At 45.4% G+C, this 5573-nt stretch overlaps 1 long non-coding RNA gene across 1 annotated transcript; it reads left to right on the top strand.

The window, feature by feature from the left end:
* Window positions 1-4037: 4037 nt before the first annotated feature.
* On the top strand, window positions 4038-4705 carry LOC127543737 (uncharacterized). The gene is made up of 3 exons (XR_007949294.1): window positions 4038-4109; window positions 4209-4274; window positions 4308-4705. It is a non-coding gene; the product is annotated as an uncharacterized LOC127543737 (long non-coding RNA).
* Window positions 4706-5573: the final 868 nt, after the last annotated feature.

The raw sequence follows: 5573 nt of genomic DNA, 5'->3' as shown, positions 1-5573 counted from the left end.
CAAGATTGTCCCTTTTTGGCGTTTTTTCTTTGCTTGGTCTCGCCTTCCTCAAACCGAGCTTTCCTGGAGAGATTACAAAAGATAGGATATTTATTAAAAAGTATGTAAGTTCCTCGAGGAATACATGAGCTCAAGGCCTTATTTCTAGCTTTTTATTCTCAAGGTCTCATACAGGGCATTGTGCACCCACTCCACATTTTAGTTTTAGAGAGCTGCCTTGGGTATGACTTGCCCAAGTGACCGGTCACTTGACTGGTCACTATGACTGGTCACACCAGTGTAGGTCAGAATGGGGATTTGAACTCAGATACTCCCGAATCTGAAGTCAGCTTAATTATACCACATTGCCTTTCCCATATGTCAATCCTCAATTTGTTCAGTCACAAAAAAGGCTACTCTGGGTTCAAGGTTAAATCTAGGGCAATCGATCTCATGAATTTCCCTTTTTTCCTTCCTCCTTCATATGCCAGTTAAAGCAAATATCCTCATAGAATATAATAAAAATCAGTTTAATTTAATCTGGAGACAAAACCTTGTATAAAAATAGAGACAGAAAATAGACAAGGCTTAGCCCAGTGCTTGGCATATAGTAGGTACTTAAGTAAAAGATAGTTTACTGACTGACAAGATTTAGAGAACAGGAAATTCCCAGGGGTCGAACAGTGATGATCCGGAGGAGCTGGACAAAGTGGAGCATGGCAAATTGATTAGATCCAAGGAGCATCAAAGCAAAAAATCAGTTTGGGGTGGGGTGGGGAACACAGCTAGGTGGTCCCATAATGCAGTGAGTGCTTATCTTGGAATTAGGCAGACTGTTCCAATAAGGCTTCAGACAGTAGTCGTGTGTTCCTGTGCAATTCACTTAACCCTGTTTGCCTCAATTTCCTCATCTGTAAAATGAACTGAAAAAGAACATGGCAAACCACTCCAGTATCTTTGCCAAGTTAACGCCAAATGGGGTCAGAAAGAGTCCCCATAGGACTAACAGACAAAACAACAAAAATACCAGCCAGAGAAGAAGCAAAATTCCTTTCAGGCAGATGACTTTTGAAGAAGCTCAGTGAGCCAGAAAAGGCTCCAGCTGCTCATGATTATATTCAGTTTGGGGTTGTGTTGACCTTCTCTTATGAGTGACTTCCTACTGGCATAGATCCATACCCTGGGTTCCTCTCCTCTCAGTGGGAGATAAAAACCTCCTGGGTTTTCCCCATCCTCAAGGACTTCTGTCTCCCATGATCCTGTGAGCTCTCTCTTTGGCTAGGGAAACTACAGTTCCCATCAGCCCCTTTGATATATCAGGCTACATTCAATTTTACTATTTATTGTGAATTGGGGGAAGTCCAAGAGGCAAGCATTTATTAGGCGACTACTATGTGCAAGGTATTGTGTTAAGTACTTTATAAATGTTATCTTACTAGATAATTACAACAAACCTGTGATGTCATTCTCTCCCCTCCCGCAGTTGATTCTTCAGTTTTTCTTTTCTTTCTTTCTTTTTTTTTTATTATAGTTTTTTATTTACAAGTTATATGCATGGGTAATTTTTCAGCATTGACAATTGCCAAACCTTCTGTGCCAACTTTTCCCCTCCGTCCCCCCTTCCCTTCCCCCAGATGACAAGTTGACCAATACATGTTAAATATGTTAAAGTATAAATTAAATACAATATAAGTATACATGTCCAAACAGTTACTTTGCTGTACAAAAAGTGATTCTTCAGTTTTTCGGTGACTCTTTTGATCCGCATTTAGGGCAAAATTAGAGTGGTTTGCCACTTCCTTCTCTATCTCATTTTATAAATGAGAAAACTGAGATGGAGATGAGTGCTTTCCTATGTTAATAAGTTAATAAGTCTCTGAGGATGCATTTGAAGTCAGGTCTTCCCGACTCCAGGCCCATCACTCTGGTACACATTGTGTTACCTCCCTGCTCTCTAAGATGATTGTGATCATTCCCATTTTACAGAGAAGGAAATTGAGTTAGATAGTAATTAAGTGCCTTGCTAGTGTCTAAGGCCAGATTTGAACTGAAATTTTCCTGAATCCAAGTTTAGAGCTCTATCCACTGTGCCCTCTAGCTACATATTCCTAATCCTTTTTTAAAAAAATACAACTTTTCCCAAAAATATCTACAAAGATAGTTTTCAACATTCATCCTTGTAAAACCTTGCGTTCCACATTTTTTCTCCCTCTCTTCCCTCTCCCCCCTCAGCACAGGTTAAACATGTGCAATTCTTCTAGACATAGTTCTACATTTACCATTCTGCACAAGAAAAATCAGATCAAAAAGGCAAGAAAAATGAGAAAGAAAAGAAAAAGCAGGCAAACAACAACAAAAAAAGTTGAAAATACTATGTTCTGATCCACACTCAGTCCCCACAGTCCTCTCTCTGGGTGCAGACGGCTCTCTCCATCACAACTCTATTGGAATTGGCCCGAATCACCTCCTTGTTGAAAAGAGCCATGTCCATAGAATTGATCACCACATAATCTTCTTGTTGCTGTGCACGATGTTCTTTCGGTCTATTCACTTCCCTTAGCATCGGTTCAAATCATAATCCTTTTGAGACTTACTTCGAGCAATTTACTAAATTCTTAATATGTGCCTACACTTACTAGCTGTATGACCCCAGGCAAGTCATCCCACCCAATTTGCCTCAGTTTCCTCATTTGTAAAATGAGCTAGAGAAGGAAATGGCAAACCACTCCAGTATTTCTGCCAACAATGCTCTAAATGGGGTCGTGACTGAAAGGACTGAACTGTAACAAGAAGAAGAATGTGTCAGCACTGGGGATTTAAATATGAAATATATAATATTATAATATAATTATATTATATAAATTATAATATAATGTAATATATAATATAATATAATAATAAATATGAAAAAAGGAAGACAGTCCCTGTCCTCAAGGAGCTTACACTTTAATGGGGGAAGACAATGCAGCAAAGAAAGCTGAAAAGTTAGCTGAGGCACGGAATGATGGAGAAGTCGGAGAAGTTCCGGGCAGAGGATCCAGCTGAGAAATGAGATGTCAGAGCTGAGCTCTCCCCTTAGATGGAGCTTTGGGCTTGCCGGCTCCACCTTCCAGTCACCGAGGCAGAGAAGGGGGAGAAGGGGGAACCCGGGCTTCCAGGATAATGAGGTTATCCCGCCAATCAGCTTCCCAAGGGGAGGGGGGTGGAAGGAGAAGCCAGCCTGACCAAGTCCAGAGTCGTGGGAGCTGAGGGGATGCTTCCTATGAAGGGCGCGGTTTCTGTTGGATGAATCTTTACGGGCCAGAAATGGGGGTCGTATACTTTGCTGACAGATCCCCCTGGGAACTATTATTGCTTAATTCCGTTTAATTCAGCAGGCATTTATGAAGCACCTGCTGTGTGCCGCTCATGGAGCTGAGTTCTGGGAATCTAGGAATAGAGGTGTAGAAATAGAAAAGCGAGACTGGATCTGCCCTCGTGGAGTTTATATTTATAAATATAAAGTAAATTTAGATCACGTGGAGTGGGAGAGGGTTGGCCAGTGGGATGCGGGAGCAGGTCAGTTTCATGGAGGTGAAAAGTACATGTTGGTGTTTTCCAGCTCCGCTCTGAGAGGTGAGATGGGAAGTGGGAGGCAACATTGTAGCGGATGGATCTGTAGCCCTGTGCTACGAACGCTCTTCCCTCCTCCCTCCTTCTCCGCCTGCCTCTGGGAAGGCCCCAGCCCATGATTCTATTAGTGAAGGTCACTGCTGACGTCCCTGGCAGCTTCTAAAAGCGTGTTTTATGCCTCAGGTCTGCTCTCAGCATTCTGTTACTCGCGGCTGTCCCGGACCTGAAGAGCACATGAATAATGGAGATGTCACGGAGATTCTGCTTTGACAAAGGGAGAGCCGGTACCCGGGCCTGCAGAACCCGGTACACGGGCAGATTGGCCCGGCTTCAAGGAGGCTGCGTCCTAGCCCGGAGCTTTCCAGGCCTTTAAAGGCACAGAACCCTGGCAGGAGAGGAGGAAGTCCAAGGCCAGGGGAGGTCAGGGCTGGGGGGGAGCTTAGAACGGGGATGTCAGGGCTGGGAGGGAGCTTAGAACAGGGGAGGTCAGGGCTGGGAGGGAGCTTAGAACAGGGGAGGTCAGGGCTGGGAGGGGGCTTAGAACAGAGAGTGTCAGGGCTGGGAGAGAGCTTAGAACAGGGAATGTCAGGGTTGGAAGGGAGCTTAGAACAGGGGAGGTCAGGGCTGGGAGGGAGCTTAGAACAGGGGAGGTCAGGGCTGGGAGGGAGCTTAGAACAGGGGATGTCAGGGTTGGAAGGGAGCTTAGAACAGGGGAGGTCAGAGCTGGGAGAGAGCTTAGAACAGGGGATGTCAGGGCTGGGAGGGAGCTTAGAACAGGGGATGTCAGGGCTGGGAGGGAGCTTAGAACAGGGGATGTCAGGGCTGGGAGGGAGCTTAGAACAGGGGATGTCAGGGCTGGGGGGGAGCTTAGAACAGGGGATGTCAGGGCTGGGGGGGAGCTTAGAACAGGGGATGTCAGGGCTGGGAGGGAGCTTAGAACAGGGGATGTCAGGGCTGGGAGGGAGCTTAGAACAGGGGATGTCAGGGCTGGGAGGGAGCTTAGAACAGGGGATGTCAGGGCTGGGAGGGAGCTTAGAACAGGGGAGGTCAGAGCTGGGAGGGGGCTTAGAACAGGGGAGGTCAGAGCTGGGAGGGAGCTTAGAACAGGGGAGGTCAGAGCTGGGACAGTCTAAGCAATATGAGATGTCTTCTGGTCTAACCCCTTCTCACTTGACAATGATGGAAACTGAGGCAATAGAAAGGGAAAGTTACTTCCCTGAAGTTACACAGAATGTTCATAGATGGGCCAGGGCTAGAACCTGTATCTTCTCACTTCCAGTTCACTGTTCTTTATGATTTAAATCCCATCCTTTTTACTTCATTCTTCACAATCTCAAAACATTACAGGAACACCCAGGATCAAGCGTGCCCAGAAATCAGAGACTAGAGGCTGGAGAGACGGAGCAGTAACACAGGATACAATGTGTCAGGGCTAAAAGAGCTTTGTTAGATGCTCCTGAGGCGGGCTGGGCTAGAAATGATCAAAGCTGGTGGTTTGTATACACCCCCACTAGGAGGCAGTGTTGCACAGTGGAAGCAACTTTGGTTCTGGGGGCCAATAGTTCTGGGTTCAAATTCCATCTCGGATCATTATTGTCTGTGTAACTCTGGGCCAGTCACTGAGCCTCCTCATGCCTTGTTTTCCTCAGCTATACAAGGAGGCTTTTGAGCTCAAAGATCTCTGAGATCTCTAGCCCTATCATCCTATTGCTTTCCTGAAAAGAACCTGGGACATCCATGAAGAGAAATATGGTTATAAACTTGTGGGGAGAGTTGTGTTCGTGTGTGTAAGAGACAGACAGACAGAGACAAAGACACAGAGAAAATGAGAGAGAGAGAAAGATAGAGAGAGACAGAGAGAAAGAGAGAGAGACAAAGAGAAAGAGACAGAGACAGAGAGAAAGTGAGAGAAAGAGAAAAAGAGAGAGAGAAAGAGAGAGAGAGAGAAAGAGAGAGAGAGAAAGAAAGAGAGAGACAAAGAG

This window comes from Antechinus flavipes, chromosome 1 (genome assembly GCF_016432865.1).
Source record: "Antechinus flavipes isolate AdamAnt ecotype Samford, QLD, Australia chromosome 1, AdamAnt_v2, whole genome shotgun sequence".
Classification (NCBI taxonomy): domain Eukaryota; kingdom Metazoa; phylum Chordata; class Mammalia; order Dasyuromorphia; family Dasyuridae; genus Antechinus; species Antechinus flavipes.
This window is presented reverse-complemented; position numbering and strand designations above follow the sequence as displayed.